Source organism: Apostichopus japonicus, chromosome 16, assembly GCF_037975245.1.
Source record: "Apostichopus japonicus isolate 1M-3 chromosome 16, ASM3797524v1, whole genome shotgun sequence".
NCBI lineage: Eukaryota > Metazoa > Echinodermata > Holothuroidea > Aspidochirotida > Stichopodidae > Apostichopus > Apostichopus japonicus.
In genome coordinates, this window is record NC_092576.1 from 33,771,602 (window position 1) to 33,790,790 (window position 19,189).

The 19,189-nt window shown below is 38.0% G+C and overlaps 2 protein-coding genes across 3 annotated transcripts in view; both read right to left on the reverse strand.

Annotated features, from left to right (window-relative positions):
• The window catches only part of LOC139982120 (uncharacterized), a 671,468-nt gene that overhangs the window by 628,067 nt on the left and 24,212 nt on the right, over window positions 1-19,189 (reverse strand). The window lies entirely within an intron of this gene.
• LOC139983072 (uncharacterized) overlaps window positions 1-19,189 on the reverse strand; it is a 45,345-nt gene that overhangs the window by 7,373 nt on the left and 18,783 nt on the right. The gene's annotated exons all lie outside the window — the stretch shown is intronic.

Below are 19,189 nucleotides of genomic sequence, written 5' to 3' on the forward strand. Positions count from 1 at the left end.
ATACTGGCTCCATGTAGTTCCAAGTAGCTAGCTCATCTTTTAAGTGAGAAGTACTGAAATAATGTAAGAAATGCCACTTCAACTAAAATTACAGAAATGTCCAATGGGCATTTCCATGAAAAAGTGGACATGGGCTCAAAATATAAAATCTGCAATCACATTTTGTCATTGGTTAAATGTTGTTGCAAACATATCCAAGTTTGTGGAATCAATATGATACCTTCCTAAATATTGATTGAATTTTAGAAATTTGCATATGAAGTGAAAGGATGCTGTAATGCAAATTTTGTGCACAAATTATTAACAGATTTGTTTTTGTTCTCCTAAGAAATTAAATCGTAATACTCAACTGATTTGTACATTTATTGCTTACATAGTGCACTAACTTCAGATATCACTACCAACCTTTTGAATATATAATCAAAAATAATATATTTTTTGCTTTATTCAAACCTCTATGTACTGTAGCTGATGTAACATGAGTTATTGAAATTATTATTTTTTCCCCATACATCAAATATGACACTATTAAAAATCTCATAATTGGATTTTGGTTTCTACTCATCATCTCAAATGTGAAACAAGTAAAGAAATGTTGTGCACCCCACTATGTTTAAGTCGGGTAGGTGATGCAAATGGTAACGTGAGTTACCATGTTACGTGAGTTATCATACAGTATTATCATGCTTATAATGTCAGTGTAGTAGACAATTATGGAATAACAATTAGTTAAAAACCACTTGCGATTATCACTATTTTTTAGTTATCCCGTCTATAATCCATTAATAACATCTGGTAAATGTCAGTCTTTCCATTTATGAAATAAATGAATGAAAAAATAATAATTGTAAAAATTCTTTCAATTTCTTCCACATGGTAGCCTAACACCTCACTAAGTCAATCGGGTAATCTAGCCTAACCATCTGTTTATTTGCTGAAATTGTGACACAGTTATAAGATATCTATGGAATACTTATATTATTGCTATTATCTTTGACCACATGGTAGCCTAACACCACACTAAGTCAATGGGAAAATCTTGCATAACCATCGGTATGCAAAAAAAAATGTCACACTTTGCATAGGATTCGGGTAATAAGTTAGGAACCGGGTAGTATCACGACGGGTGGGTACCCGGATACCCCTTGCAAACACTAGTTAATGTGCGTGTAAATGTCTTACAATTTAACCCTTTCGTATGCTAAAAGGAATTTTGATTTTGGTACATTAAGCTAGGCCAGATATAAGAAACGGGGGCTGCTAATGCTGTTAGACAGTGTTAGACATAGTAACCCATAACCATATAGATATTATAAAACTTACTGGTTTATATATTTACTTCGTTCCCCACTTACCTGTCTCCCCACAACCTATGCACCGCATTCTACCGTGTCTAGAATGCCCTGGTAATCTTTTAACACTGTACACCCTCACTGGCCCAAATGGCCTTCCTTCATTTTTCTACCCACAAAGTGTCTCAATGTGTTTTTCGGAGTTAGAAAAATTTTCGCGAAATTCGCCCGGATTACCTTGGATCAACATGAAATATTCCTCAATACTATCACAGGGCCTATTTAACCTCGCCACTTGCAATTTAACAAACTTTATCATTGATGTCAATTGTTTTGGCCATTTCCTCCACTGTTCATTGGCTCTACTGTTGAATGATATGGAGCACTGCAGTGATTCCTACATAATATGAAACTGCAAATAAGTTAATAACAGTTACACTGTGTTACAAAGTGAACACAAGAAGTAATTTTATTAAAGCTTGAAATTGTTACATAAAAATTAGTAAGATTGAATTGTGTCAGCAACTTATTTTTTATTAACTGTTATGCGTGGACAAATTGTAACGTGAGTTACCGTGTCTTGCATCATTTTTATGCAACTGGACAATGATATAGGAATTTTTTGGCAACCTATATGTTTACTATAGTAGGTAAGGTATAACTACCAAATTTCACTTGTCTTAGAGTTCACTTAGTATGAGGACACTTTTTAAGTAAAATTTGTTTACCAGTTTTGGCGCTTTTAGATATGTATGTGAGTTACCGACTCAATTTTCCCTATACAATCTACATGAAGCAAATTTTTGATTTTTTTTTTTTTTTTTTTACTTAGGTATGCCGTCAGCATTGTGGTAACTACTATAGAAGAAGTAATGTTGTGTTAGTAAAATATATGGTACAAAGAGAAGACGAAAAACATCAAAAATTAATGTGAGTTACCGTGGAAATGCAAAACTTGACAAAAAATGTTAGTTTATGACTAACTCAAAAAACAAGTAAGATAAAACAACAAGAGCAGCAATATCTCAAAGACAACGGTACTTAGCCGTGTGTTAAAGGTTAATAACCACTGTGGTTTCTCAAGTTCTGTAATAGTAATATGCATGATACCAAGTTTAATATAACCATCATGTAATGTACCTGTTAAAATCTAACTTAAATTTGCAGTTCTACAATTTGCATATTCACACATTTGACCCTGTGAGGCTGTGACCCCGTTAATAAATATGATATACAAGGAACCAAAACATTTAAGGTCTGATACAATGCTACCAGTGAAATAAACTTCTCTTCTTTAGACTGTACTGAGAGTTTCACATTTTAATCAGATAACTTGACTATCTATAAAGCAGACTGTATGTGCTAATACCATGGAAGCGCTACAGTAATACAATGTACCTGGCAGTTAACAAACCTTTGAAGTCAAAACTAAAAGAAACCCCCCCCAACATGACCCCCCAAAAAAGTAAATGGTTTATTCATAAAGTGCCCATTTGTTGTGAATAAAATGAGACTACTGGTCTAACCAGGGAGTTGTCCATTACAACTCCCTGGACAGAGCATGAATTTTCTCTATGCAGACTCTTTCCAAATGCATAAGCTTTATCACTGTGCAAATGGGTTACAGTACATGCTTGTAGTGATACCATATGCATTCCTCCTCTCTAGTGACTGTTCCCAGTAGCAAGACATATGATCCCATCCAGCTCTCACATAGGCCTATGGTCTTCTTGTAATGACTATACACAGTGAATTCATGAGAGTTCAATCTGGCTGTAAGGCATGTTTATAAATGAAATCTGATACATTCCTTTCGAAGTTGCAAAGAAAACAAGTGCACTATTTCAATGGTTTCTTCCTTATAAGATGGGAGTATACTGTTGTCTACATAATAACTACCAAATGGGAAAATTTCCTGTTCATCCTAGAATTGCCTTTCCCATGGATAGTTTGAATGCACCAAGTAACTTCACTGACACAAACTACTTGTAAGGCCTGTAATGATAAATATTTTCTGTAAGTTAAGTCCAATTATGCATTTTATTGTAAAATAACCTCACAAGGAAACCAAATTGTCTTTTATTTCTTTGCAATGTCACACCTTCACATTGATGAAATTTTGAAATAACAATTAAACCCAAATAGGCCAAAAGCCTGTCCCATATGATTTCACCCCATTTAGCCCAGAAGGTTTGACCCCTTAAAGTTACTTAGACCATCTAGGCCATTCACAAAAAAATTGTCAGCTCAACCCCAGTGGTCGGGTTCGGACCCCAGACCCCCTGAAAAAGACCCCCCGGGCGGGTTAATTTCACCCCATCTAGCCCATGGACCAAACTTTGTCAGAAGGAAGTAGTATGGTTGTACATTACAAAAAAGGCAAAACTGACAAAATTCCTGGTCGGGAAGGGGTTGTCAGACCCCCCACTAAGTCACCCCCAGTCGGGTTGATTTCACCCCATCTAGCCCATGGACCAAACTTTGGCAAAAGGAAGTAGCATGGTAGTATGTTACAAAAATGGAAAAACTGACAAACTTGTTGGTCGGGAAGGTGATGTCAGACCCCCACAAAGTTTACCCTGACCCACCCCCCAAAAGGCGGGTTGATTGCACCCCATCTAGCCCATGGACCAAACTTTGTCAGAAGGAAGTAGTATGGCTGTACATTACAAAAAAGGCAAAACTGACAAAATTCCTGGTTGGGAAAGGGTTGTCAGACCCCCCACTAAGTCACCCCCAGTCGGGTTAATTTCACCCTATCTAGCCCATGGATCAAACTTTGTCAGAAGGAAGTAGTATGGCTGTACATTACAAAAAAGGCAAAACTGACAAAATTCCTGGTCGGGAAGGGGTTGTCAGACCCCCCACTAGGTCACCCCCAGTCGGGTTGATTTCACCCCATCTAGCCCATGGACCAAACTTTGGCAAAACCAAACTTTGTCAAAAGTTAGTGGTATGGATGTACATTACAAAAAGTAAAACTGACAAAATTCCCAGTCGGGGAGGTGTTGTCAGACCCCAACAAATGTCACCCTCACCCACTCCAAAAGGCGGGTTGATTTCACCCCATCTTAGCCCACAGACTTAACTTTGTCGAAAGGAATTAGTATGTCTGTACATTAAAATAAAGGAAAATCTGACAAAATTGCTGGTCGGGAAGGGGTTTTCGGACCCCCCAAAAGGTGCCCCCACCCAGCCAATTCAATTCACGCAATCTAATCATAGACCAGAATTTTGTTTAAAGAAAGTATTCAAGACATTGTATTATAAAACATGGAAAAACTTACCAAATGGTCTGAAAGCAAAGATGTACCCATTCTGGTCACATGGGCCACTTTTGTATTTGTGTAACATAATATATACCGTAAAAGCAAGAAATGGATACATGTAGAACCAGGAACAAATGTTAAATATGAAAAGTTTTTACACTTGTAAAGCAGATTCCTTTGCATGAAAAATGTAGAAAATAACAACATGCTTTCAACAGGACCAGCCCCAGTTCATGTTGGTAGAATAAGTTTGCTTGTTCAACATGGTTGTTTGGACTGGAAATTACCATACTTGTGTCTTCAATATGACAAACAGTCATGGAAAACTATAATAATTATTATTTAACAAGATAATTTAATTTAGGAAATACCATCCACAAAAGAGGAAATAGTTACAGCTAGAACCCCACCAAACATTGCATTTGAACAAACATGGCGAATGTGGCCTCACTCAGTTTTAAGGCCCTTCTGTTATTGGGCACAATGCGATTAAAGGTTTTAAAATACAAATGGTTATTCTTAAAAGTCTATGTCTTTTTGATTAGTTCCTATGATACAGTACGTCTCTGTCATTGTTCACCATCAGGTAACTTGCATAATTCTGTTGTGTCCATCTTATCAATCCACCTCTTCTGCAAATATTTTAAGTAAAGTGTGATTTGTAAACAAATTGCTAAGGTAAAGTTTACCAGTTACAGGATTTTCGACAGATAAACCGCAGTTATGAAGCCTCGATCAAGATTGATTTGCCAAATTTGGGTTCAAAATGTGAAAATTATTAGATATAAAAATAAAGGGAAATCCAGATATCTGATTTTTCAGACAAGTAGTGTCTGCACGATTTGAATAATGCACTTATTTTCCAGCATTCTTGTCTGGAACACAACTTTTTTTGGGTGGTCTGAAAGGGGAAGGGTACACCCGCCACAACACCCCCTAAATCAGACACTAAATACAGATCAAATAGTTGAAATATGCTCTTGGTTTTTTTTTTTTTTTTTGGGGGGGGGGGGGGAGGGGGAATACTGCCTTTTCACCTATGATGTAAATCAAATTAAACTTCCAGATTTTGTAAATATTCCTTGATTTCAACCAAATAATCTTTATACTGGCATATGTTACCAATTGTAGGTTTAAAAAGAAACAATATGAGTACTTAATTATTGGTTGCAATAGTACAATGTGAGCTACTATAGAAATCTAACCCATAGGATACATATATATTTAAGGAAATGCCAAAAATGAAATGAAAACAATTGCACAAGGAAAGTATGCATTCGTAACACAAAAACAGCTGAAGCAGGGGAGGGGGGGGGGCAGCTTCAATAATATAATTGAGTGGTCAAGCCTCCCCCCCCCAAATAAACTTCTTTGATTAACCAATTATATACCTGTCATATCTATAACTATTTGAAAAGGCTTCAGAAATTAGAAGAATGTTCCAATAACGATATCTAATATGCCAAAGGGTCCCCAATATTTTTTTGTTCCACCTCTGCTGTAACACCATATATTATGGGACCAAGCAGATAACTGGGTTGCAGGCCATTAACTATAGCAGGTCTTATTTTTTACATGAATAAAACATGGGAATAGAGCAATTTGGTGAAAGTGGAGGACCAACTATGGTCACATAACAGGATGTGGGCAAGGTTGTACAGTAATACAGACATAAGACAAAGAGGGTCAATGTATTGTCTTATGAATTAAAACATTTCCAGCAAAAGGCAGGAGAAACTCCTCCCACAAGATTCTCATCTATATCAGTATGTTTATTAGGCCAGGGATGCCTACCCATAATTTTTACTTAGGTGCTATAGTAAAAAAAAATCAAAATGTTTTAAACTGACCAAAAACAGGAGCATCATTGTGTTTCAGTCACTTCCTTGCCTAGCAACTTTGGACTGCTTGTCACCAAAAAAGATGAAGCAATTAAGAAAGGCAAGCCATAATGGACATTGAAGGCTCTTTTGAATTACATAGAATATCTCCTCTCATAAATATAATCATTAAATATTTATTTTTGTAATAATTATGTTTATATTTTTATCATCTCAGTTCATGGGTAAAAGACACTGGGTAGGGGCTCTTTGTAGGGGTCTGACAACCCCTTCCGAACAGCAATTTTGTAAGATATTCCTTTTTTTTAACGTACAGACATACTACCTTCTTTTGACAAAATTTGGTCTATGGGCTAGAAGGGGTGAAATCAACTCGCCTTTTGGGGTTGGGTGAGGGTGACCTTTGTGGGGGTCTGACAACACCTTCCCGACTAGGAATTTTGCCAGTTTTACACTTTTTGTAATGTACAGCCATACTACTTCCTTTTGACAAAGTTTGGTCCATGGGCTAGATGGGATGAAATCAACCCTACTGGGGGTGACTTAGTGGGGGGTCTGACAACCCCTTCCTGACCAGGAATTTTGTCAGTTTTACACTTTTTGTAATGTACATCCATACTACTACCTTTTGACAAAGTTTGGTATTGCCAAAGTTTGGTCCATGGGCTAGATGGGGTGAAATCAACCCGACTGGGGTGACCTAGTGGGGGGTCTGACAACCCTTTCCCGACCAGGAATTTTGTCAGTTTTGCCTTTTTTGTAATGTACAGCCATACTACTTCCTTCTGACAAAGTTTGGTCCATGGGCTAGATGGGGTGAAATCAACCCGACTGGGGGTGACTTAGTGGGGGGTCTGACAACCCATTCCCAACCAGGAAATTTGTCAGTTTTGCCTTTTTTGTAATGTACATCCATACTACTACCTTTTGACAAAGTTTGGTATTGCAAAAGTTTGGTCCATGGGCTAGATGGGGTGAAATCAACCCGACTGGGGGTGACTTAGTGGGGGGTCTGACAACCCCTTCCTGACCAGGAATTTTGTCAGTTTTACACTTTTTGTAATGTACATCCATACTACTACCTTTTGACAAAGTTTGGTATTGCAAAAGTTTGGTCCATGGGCTAGATGGGGTGAAATCAACCCGACTGGGGTGACCTAGTGGGGGGTCTGACAACCCTTTCCCGACCAGGAATTTTGTCAGTTTTGCCTTTTTTGTAATGTACAGCCATACTACTTCCTTCTGACAAAGTTTGGTCCATGGGCTAGATGGGGTGAAATCAACCCGACTGGGGGTGACTTAGTGGGGGGTCTGACAACCCATTCCCAACCAGGAAATTTGTCAGTTTTGCCTTTTTTGTAATGTACATCCATACTACTACCTTTTGACAAAGTTTGGTATTGCAAAAGTTTGGTCCATGGGCTAGATGGGGTGAAATCAACCCGACTGGGGTGACCTAGTGGGGGGTCTGACAACCCTTTCCCGACCAGGAATTTTGTCAGTTTTGCCTTTTTTGTAATGTACAGCCATACTACTTCCTTCTGACAAAGTTTGGTCCATGGGCTAGATGGGGTGAAATCAACCCGACTGGGGGTGACTTAGTGGGGGGTCTGACAACCCCTTCCCAACCAGGAAATTTGTCAGTTTTGCCTTTTTTGTAATGTACAGCCATACTACTTCCTTCTGACAAAGTTTGGTCCATGGGCTAGATGGGGTGAAATTACCCCGTCCGGGGGGTTATTTTTCAGGGGGTCTGGGGTCCGAACCCGACCACTGGGGTTGAGCTGACAATTTTTTTGTGAATGACCTAGATGGTCTAAGTAACTTTAAGGGGTCAAACCTTCTGGGCTAAATGGGGTGAAATCATATGGGACAGGCTCCCAGACTAAAACAATCCAAGCATGTTTCTCTGTGTATACAAGCTGAGTGTCTACCTCATTGAAAGATGGATTCCAGCTATGTGGGCATGTACTGTACTGTGCTTCTCTGTGCTGTGAAGGGGGGGAGGGGGAAGGGAGGGGGAAACAGAATTTTTGATTGTCACAAGGCAAAACCTTTCACTAAAAGGGTGGTATATCCATGGGCATCCGCAGAAAGCTTGCATGGCAGGGGCAAACACATTTCCAAGGTTAAATAAAAAATGTTTTGACTTATGCTGGCGACATAATGTCATTATCACATTGAGTGTCAAAGGTGCAAAGCCCTTGATTTTATAAATTAGATTGCTTCTGTGGCAATTTCCAATGCCAAAATCTTTGTGTTCCAGGATATTTTTAAGTAAACAATATGCCTTTGATTAAAGTTAAATATCAGATCACAACATTTGTGGTACCTTTTGTTTGATTTTGTGGGGGAAGGGGGAGGGGGAGGGGGAATTCCCAAGATGCATTTCCCAAAATGCATTTACCAATATTCAAATGATTAGCAATAAGTGGGAAAAATCAGCCCTTGATGCCAAAAATAGCACCATGTTGCATCTATGCTTCTTAAACATGAAAGAGATTATTCTAAAGGAATACAGACCTTGAAAGTGTCTTCTACAAACTATATTGTTAGAACTAGGTGAGCATAAAATGTGTAATTGTCATAATCCCAAAATGTCTGCCTTGTTCCAGGCGGAATACCAATTAAGCCTAATTTTAATTATATCTTTTCAAATAAATGAAAAGGCATGTATACAAATAAGGGTCAAGAGACCCGGCAGAAGCTCTCATAAAAGGTTAAGTCTATATAGATGATGCTAGGGGCTCAGCGGGCCGTGGACCCTACTGATGCATTTTTCATATATAGTCAAGCGGGGTAAAAAAAACAATTTACCTAAAGTTTGCTCTAAAAATTGATGAGTAAGAGGTACTGTTTCGGTTCTAATGTTCAAGTGTGTGGAGTAGGATTCTCTTAAAGAGAATCTAACAAAAATTCTCCGCTTCCTGTATAGTCATGGTTTATTTGGTTTTAATTCCATCAATGCAACTTACACTTATCTAGCGTCATACTTTCATTGTGTCACATTTTGTACTTCTCATTCGACTGCCAAGTATTGCTGACGAAGGTCCCAGGGGGACCGAAAATTCCGATATATTTTCTAAAACTTACTCCTTATTTGTCAATTATGAGTCATATCTTATTTCTCTGGTTTTCTCTAATAATATTTTCTTTTGGAGTAAACGTGGATTTTCGTTATATATTATATATATATATAACTTTCGGGCAAAACAATTTTTGCCCCCCCCCCAAACTGAAATGGTCCTGTACGCCTATGCAATAAAGGCAACATTTAAAGCAACATTACTACTACATTGATCACCCTACAGTAAGTAGAGTGCTATAATTGGGGACTATACAGACTACCTTTAAGTAGCCTGGTAAATCACAACCATTTACTAGTTCAAGTTCCATTGTTACAGGTTCATCTGGCTCCTATGGATAGGTACATTGATTGCCTGTCCTAAACTATTCAGGCATAACAAAGAACCCACTGTTAGCCCTACTGAATTTAGTGTGGCTCACAGACAACTAATCTGCTAAGCTTCTTAAGTTCTGGCTAACTTTCTGTCAACAATAAAACTAAAGTGAGAGCCTATATTTAAAGAGATAAACTAACTAGTACTGCATGTTAGCAAGTGTTTAGTGTATAATTTGTTAAATAGTGTACAGTGCTAGATTTTACTGTAGATAAATTCAAAGCAAACAATCGTGTATTATGGTGCCTAAAATATTTGGAAGAATTAAGACGTGTAATAATTTGAAAATATTTGTCGAAATGTTTTACTTTTCCCAACTTATATCACTGAAAACAGATCCATATACCTATTACAAAGAAATTATAGGCTTACTATAGTGTTCATTTGGGATGCACAGAATCTTCTCAGAACCCAATCTTCTAAATTCTTAATGTTATGCTGTATTGGCCCCAAATATGCCAGATATTCAAATATGGTCACATTTGATCAAAATTCTTAAACTGTTTTATTACCACCTTGGAGGAAATGTACCTCACTGGGACATTCAGTCTTCTTATGTGTTCATTTCAAATATCTGAGAACAATTTGGTAAGTAAAGACCTCCAGGAATGTACTCTTTGGAAACTTCTAGCAATTATAGAGTGCTTTACTTTGGGGCCTATACAGACTTTTCAGTTCCTTGCTATTACTTTCTGTTAACTACAGTACATATATGACTTAAGTGGAATCAGAGGCCTATTTTTAAAGAGATTAACTGGTACTGCATGGTAGCAATTGTATATAGTGATTAATTTTTAAAAGAGTGTAGTGAACCTGTGCAGAGCTAGAAAAACATAGATAAATTCATAGCATGTTCATTTTATCCTCATTAACGGTGACATCCCTATGTTCCAACGTCTCTATGTTCCGATGTCTCTATGTTCCAACAATTTGTTTGGACTCTTAATTTTTTTTGACCAAAATTTTTTCTGACCCAATTTTTTGGGGGAGACTCAATCTTTTTGGTCCCCCATTTTTAGGACCAAATTTTTGGGTGGACTTAATTTTTTGGGCCCCAAATTTTTGGGGACCCAATTTTTTTTGGGGGACTCAATTTTTTTGGACCAACATTTTTTCTGACCTACCTTTTTTTGGAGGACACAATTTTTTGGAAGCACCACAATTTTTTTCATGAAAAAGAAGGGCCCAAAGTTTGTTATGAGTTTGTTTTGGTCCAAAAAAAGTTGGTCCGAAAACATGTTGGTCAAAAATTTGGGTCCAAAAAAAGTTAAGTCCTAAAAAATTTGGGTAAAAAAAATTGAGTCCAAAAAAATTGTCGGAACATAGAGACGTCGGAACATAGAGATGTCAGAACATAGAGATGTCAGAACATAGAGATGTCAGAACATAGAGATGTAACCTCATTAACAGTACTAATATAAATGGATGCAGATCCTTATATATACCTTTGGTGAAGAACTGATAGGCTTACTATAGTGCTGATGTGGGATGTGCAGATATAACATTATTGTTACAATTAATTAATTATATCTGAGTACTTGCATTTCATTTAGTGGACTGCTGAGTCCGAGGCCCCCCCGAGTCCCAGTCCAGCAAAAGTGGACCCGAGTCAGGACTCAGGTCCAGACTACAGCTTTGATATTTAGAGCATGGAGAATGGGGGTACCAGGGAATAATTTAGTGCTCAAATTTTGCGTAGCAGTTCTGAGGTTTTTCATTTCTTTAGCTTAAAATCGTTGAAAACACTAGGGTTATGCATGCAAAAAACTGCTACACAATTTTTCCATTGGTGTAGGAATTTGACCAGATTGTGTAGCAAAATGAGAAGGGATACTGGATAAATTATTTGCTGGGTATAGTGCAGACGAAGAAAATACTAAAGTTGGGCTTTCCTGCAAGAGGTCCCGTGCTAATGACAGCTGGTGGGGTTTGGAAACAACCAGTTACCATGCACCACAAACTCAGATATTAACAAAAGGGACCATCATCAGGGCCCCCCAGTCCCCTACATGGCCCCCAGTCAGCTCATTTGGCCCCACTCCTAATAAAGGTCCCTATTTCGGCATTTAAAAGAAAATTTAAAAGATAACACAAACCTAAGAATTAATTTACACATGACATCTTATGGCATTTATAAGCTATGTCTACCATCAGAATGCCATAGCAAACTTTAATATTTCGTTGTTGCCATAACAATGACTAAACCTCATCGACCTCCAGATCGGTATGATACTATGACACTCCAGTGCCACCTTCAGTTTCGCAACAAAAAAATTACTAGGCCGCCTAGCATGCTTTTACTACTACTATAAAAATGCGAGTATTGTAAGTTGATGTTTTTTTTAACAATTGAGTCGGCATTTTCAAATAAACAAGTACTACTGGCCTAGGAAATAACATATACATATTGCACCAAAATACAAGGAGGTTTCTAAAATCCAAAAAATTCTCAATAGACACCCCTCCCCACACACAACCATAGTGTACTAGTAAATAACATTTTCAAAATGGGGTGCTAAAGGGGAATCCCTCCCCTTATACTCCTCCCCACGTTTCCTACACCTAACCAGTACTGTCTTATAACCTATTTTATTGCACCATATCTCATCTAGGAGCTTTCTAAAATCCAAAAATTCTCAAAGAGGGAGGGGGACACCCCTTAATCCCCTTGCACCCCTCCCCCAACTTTTCTCCACACAACAAATACTGGGAAATTACCTATAAATATTGCACCATATTTCATCTAGGTTTCTAAAATCAAAAAATTTCTCAGAGGACACCCCTCCCCACACACAACCATAGTACTAAGGAATATCCTATGAATATTGCACCACATTTCATCTAGGAGCTTTCTAAAATCCCAAAAATTCTCATAAAACATGTCATCTCAAAAAAAGTTTTGATGCAATTTGCAATGCCTGGGAAGTACCATGTAACACCATTACAGGCAACCTGGGGGGGGGGGGAGGGGGTCTGCCCTATATCCATAAGGTCCGCTATTCATAAGGTTCATTGTTCATAAGGTTCGTTATTCATAACAAGCATTTTTTTTATAAAAAGGTTCGCTATTCATAATGGAAATAAAGTTCGTTATTCAAAATAAAAAGGGATCATAATTTATAAGGTCCAGTATTCATAATGGAAACAAAGGTTCGATATTCATAATGGGCAAAAAGGTTCGTTATTCATAATGGGACAAAGGGTTCGTAATCCATAATAGACAAAAGGTTTCGTTATTCATAATGGAAAGAAAGGTCTGATATTCATAATGGAGCGAAGGGTCCGTTATTCAAAATGGGAAAAAAGGTTCGTTATTCATAAAAGGAGAAAGGGTCCGATATTCATAATTGAACAAAGGGTTCGAAATCCATGATGTGAAAAAAGATTCGTTATTCATCATAGGAGAGAAGTACATCATACAAGTGCAAAAGACGTCCTCTATTTTCGCAGACGCCTATAGTGTTCAACCACTGGCCTCAACATACTTTTTATTCATAGAGGGGGGACACAGGGGGCACAACTGTCCTATGGGGGGCACCACCAGATGCTGGGCGGATGCATAACTTTGCAGAGAATATGAGCCACACACTATCAAGACCATGCTTCACCCTATACCCCCTGCAGCAAAACCTACATTTTCGACATATTAACGGCATAAACTTGTACGTTTCCTAAAGGGGGTCCTTTTCCTCATTGTGAATGATACTGAACCTTTTCGGCTATGCCTATTATGAATAACGGACCCTTTGTTCCATTATGAATCTATATATATCTATTTATGGATTACGAACCCTTTGCTCTATTATGAATATCGAACCCTTCGTCCTATTATGAATAACGAGCCTTTTTTAATCATTATGTATATCGAACCCTTTTACCAATTGTGAACAACGAACCTTTTTTTTTCATTATGAATAACAAACCTTATGAACAATGAACCTTTTGGCTCATTATGAATAGCGAACCTTATGAACAATGAACCTCATGGATATAGAACCTAATGAATATCGGGCTGTCACCACCTGGGGGGCATTTTGGCATAGATTTTCTTGGTACACTATATTCGCCAACTGATTGTGGCCCTTCGCTTAGATGGTCCCTTTTGTGAAATGGCCACCGCCCCCCACTTAGAATTTCTCAAAAAAGGCCCTGACCATCATTGTGGTACTAACTAAGTGGAACACCTTCATCGGTTGGCCTTTAGCATATAACAAAGAAATATTTTGCCAAAAATGCCTTCCAGACTGCCAGAAACAGCACTTCCCATGCATTGTCAGTTGCAGCTAAACCCTCTGTATTTTGACATCATCTCATGTTTTAAATATTTAGACATCCATAAAATAAAAGTTTAATAAGCTTTTATATTTACTTTTGGTTACAATTGTTACATCAATAACCAGACATATAAGGCACACTAGGGCAGGATGGGGGTACATAGCATACTGCCTAGGGAAAAAGCCATATGGGAAGTTAAGGTATAAATCATTTGTACAGAGTATTATTATTATTTACACTAGTGAGTATGTTTAAAAGCCCTAAGGTTTTTATTACTTTCGCTTTGAACACTTTATGGGATCCAGGGACACCCTGCAGGCCCTGGAAGCTATATGGATTAGCTGCCCCTTAAGGCTTAAAATGGTCTAATTTCATCCAATCAGCTGAAGTTTCACTGATGGACCATGTTAATTACATGGTCATTAATGGTCTTTCAATACAACACATTTGTTTCAAGTTTACCCTTCTTACCATGCTCACATACACATTATTTGCAAAGGTTACATCAGTTACACTTTTCTGAAGAATTAAACTGGCCAAATTGACCAAAACAATCCAAATACACTTTATTTAACCTTAATAAAGCTTCCTGTTAGAAAAACCTAGTTGTTACAAGATTTGACCATGGGTGGAAATGTTGGGGCTCCAAGGAAGAATGAATAAAAATAATAAATAAATTAAAAACATAGAGGGGCGTGTGAGGGTTCTCACCCCCACACCTAGATTCAGCAATGGTACACGGGTAAATATCATCACTTTTATAGGTACTGGGTGTGTACTGAATAATTAAAGGCATATTTTGCATTTAGTTTGTTTTATTTTTTATTTCTACTGGCTTTCACTGTTATACACTACCCTACAGGCAGTGATCGAAATAACAAAATAAATAAATTTAGGAGGTCCCATGAGCCTGATGCCCCTAAAACATACAAGGGGCCCTAGAGATGGACAGTGACTAGCCCAATCCAAAAGGTGACAATAATAAACTTAAACCCTTTTAAATCACGCCCAATCCGTAAAATTTTACCCCAAAATTTGTGCAACTCAACCAGCTGGATGTATTGTTACAAATAAGTGTAAATGCTGAAGGCAGTTTCAACTATCTCGAAAGATTGAGCAGAAAACTTCTGAAAGTATATCATAAAAAAATAAATAAATTTGAATGTTGTACAAAATGCAACTGTTTCATGGAAACAAGGCTCTAGTTCATCCATTCATAAATACTAGAACACCAGAGCTGTTGTTTTTTAGTGGAAAGGAGAACAGACTTTTTTGTCATTCATGAACACAAGAAACAGGTGTTTGCGTAGGATACAATGGGTCTTTATTGAGTGTTGTATTGTGAATGAAATTACAGTCTCCATATTTGAATTGACATTGGAAAATTAAGTATTTTATTTCAAAGAAACAAAGGGGGTGGGGGGGCGGGGACAGAGAATCATAGTTTAGATTCAAATCAATTTTTGAATAAAATGTGTGGTCTCCTCTCCTCCTCTCCTTCTTTCTTTTTTGCCCCTCTCCAAGTTCTTTCTCTGACCCTTAAGAGGGGTTATGTTGTTATTCAAAGTCAAAAGGGAACAGTCTCAAAACATGAATTCACGTTACCCTAAAGTGATGTTACGATACCAGAAAATTACAGATGTGTAATATTTATAAGAGTCCTTCACTCTCCTCAAATGCCAGTCAAATTTGATCAGTTCAGCAATTGTATCGTGTAAGGAATTGCTCACACATGGTAATTTGAAATATGATCTAAACATATTCCTAAACCCATTGGTGTAACCAGCAGCAGGCTTCCAATGACTCCTACTTGAAGGTGCATGAGCTGATTACAGTCCATGACACCGAAGGTCCGCGAGACCGAAAATAAAAAGGTCCGCGAGACCGAAATTAAAAAAAAGGCCCGCGAGACCGAAGTTCCGCGAGACAGAAGTTCCGCTAGACCGAAGTTCCGCGAGACCGAAGTTAATTAGGGGTCAACTTTTAACCTCCAGCCCGTAACATTTGACACAATTTCCTCATAATAAATTTTAAAATAATTTAACTTCCGAACTTTTTGTACATTTTGTAGCACAAACACACAAAAATGCTTCTGGTTTTCGGTAATGTGACAGGTATTTTTTTCAAGAAATACCCGTAGCATCAACCTATGGTGACGCTTCCATTTTTCGGGCAAGGTTTTGGAAATTTTGGGCAAAGAACGTCATGCCCCCCTTCCTAAAGTGAAGTTCTTCCATAGGCTTATGAGTCCCCCTCCTACCCACCCACCCCCACCATGTCTCAAGACCCTGTATACACCACTACTCTCCCCGGGACGCCGATCAACATTTTTCGCATGTTGAGAATATTAATCAGACACGGGTTTGCTCGTCCCCCCTAAAATGTTGATGATATCGCCGCCAATGTTGACAACTATCAACAATAGGCTGTTGGCAATGAACGTCGAGTTGGTAACTTGGTACAACCGAGCTGGACTCTAACAACTCCCTGGAACAACTGCCATAGACAATCATACACAAATCAAGCATAGTGTTGTATTACGTATTGGCCAATGACGTTTGTAGCTTTTAAATATTCATATTATGGGTGAGGTTTATTTGGATCCCAACGAAAAAATATCTTCGAGAAAAACAAAACAGTTGAAAGTTTTAAATTTTTCGACTTTAATGCCACCATTTGAAGTAAGATTTGAATAGATAAGCTAGTTATGTATGTCGTTATCATTGTGGATTCATTGAGGTTGAGAGAAAAAAAAGACGCAAAATGCTGCTTTAAAGTCCAGACATTGGACAATAAACAAGAGTCATCCTACTGGAGAAATTATAAAGAGAACTATGTTTGTCTTTCTGATATAATATGTAAAAGAACATGTAAAAGAATTCAAACAGGAAAAAAATCTGCTGATAATATGATATCATATGATAATGATGAAACTGGAAAAACATTGCACCAGATCGCATCTAAGGACCTTCAATTGTTCACAAAAATCTCAACAGAGACCCTCCCCCCCATATCAATCTCAAAATGTGCCCCGCTTTAAATTTCTGGCTACGACGATGTCGTGGGGCCTAGTAGGGCCGTGTGGTCAAGTGGTTAAGGCAGTGGACTTGTGATCTAAGGATTACAGGTTCGAGCCCTGGCCAGATCATTGCTTTGTGTCCTTGGTCAAGGCGCTTTATCTCCATTGCCTCTCTTCACCCAGGTGTATAAATGGGGACCTGCGAGGTAACTTGTAAATATAGTTGCGTGCGCCGGTTTGTGGCTGCACCCTATGGGAAGTTCCCGGGGGGACACGTGGTTGTGGTGCACTGTGGTGCCCCAGGAGAGATTGATTGAATTGTGCACACTTTGGTGTGTGGGTGTGACAAGTTACCAATGACCAGGGGTTAATAATTATCAGCGCACTGAGACTTAAGTGTGTATAAATTTGCGCTTTATAAGAACTTTTTTAATTTCGGTCTCGCGGACCTTTTTTTAATTTCGGTCTCGCGGACCTTTCTTTAATTTCGGTCTCGCGGACCTTTTTTTAATTTCGGTCTATCGAACCTTCGGTCTCGGGGAATTCCCCCCATGAGCTGCAGGCACAAGTTTTAAAATTATCAAGATTAGAAAACAATGGCCAACTCCCATATCCATACCTTAATTGCTCTGTTACTAAGACTAAAAAAAAATGTTAAAACTTGAGGCAGTTTTCAATGAAGGAGGAGGCAATAATATATGATGTGGATGGAAACTGCATAGAAAGATATTTTTTTTCACAAGTACCGTATCCAGTTTTGGTAACACTTGTTATCGCTCTTCCATAGGCTACATGACTGTATGTATGGCATCTAAAATGGTATCCTTTATTTATGTTCATTTAAGCCCCCAGTTCAAGCCTCTACACATCCATGTTGACCATATTTATACCTTTGACAAATTATTTTTTACCTTATAAAAAGGCATTTAAAGAAGAGGGACTGAGTTTCTGTCCTGTTTTATTGAGACTTTGGATCCTAATTGTACCCCACTTTTTCACATAGGTTCACTTGAAAAGCCTGCAACATCGGAACACAGATTTAAAATGCATTTTAATCTTATTTATGTTAAAGCCAGTTTACGGTTGAAGTTAATGCATAATCGGAGTTAACTGATGTCTTTCATGGAACCATTTAGGATCAAGGATTCACTTCAAAACACAACAACTTGAGACCTAACATGTGTTAGGTATACTGAGCTCTACCATGTCAGATCTAAGGAAGTGGTAGAGCATCTATGAATGGGTGACCAATCTCACCAATGCAATTCATAGGTGTCAAGGGGAGTGGGGTGGTCACCCACAAAACAATATAATCGTGTTGAAACCATCATTTTACCCCCCCCCCATGAAAAAGTATCAATAGACCCCCCAAAAAAAAGTTGCAGTTGAAATCAACTCAAATATGTCACCCTATCTCTTATCAGGAGTTGAGAAAATGCCATAATTATTCCAAAATAGTTAGGAAAATTTGACCCAAATATAGTGAATTTATTGTCAGAATTAATAAAGTCCACCAGAAATTGGGAATTTGTTGACAATAAACATACTTTAAACTGTATGCCAAACATTTTCCAGTAGGTTCTCCAGCCAGACCAAATATTTCCAGCCGACCAAATATTTGGAGATGGGGGGCATTTGGGGGTCGAGTCTGATGAGCATTCCCATCACTTAACATGTCTGGCAGCAGCCATTCATGATGCCTGGGACTATGCCAAACCAAAGTTTCCATTGTTTGAGAATGGGGCATATTGCAAAACCACCCTAAAGATCTTCACCTCCTTGGTCATTTCAGTAAATGAAAAGAAAGTTAGATTTTATACTTGTTTCACCCTATATTTTTCTCTAATTCTTGTACTTAATTATAAGGTGTATTTTTATTGGGACTTTGTTAGACTTTCGTCGTCATAAGACCCTCACCGGACATTAATAACTGTTGAGTCGATCATGTTGATCTAGTATTTAAGTGTTTATATCAATCAAAAACTGGATTGGTTTGTTAATAACAAATTAATCTCTAAATGAGGAAATTGAA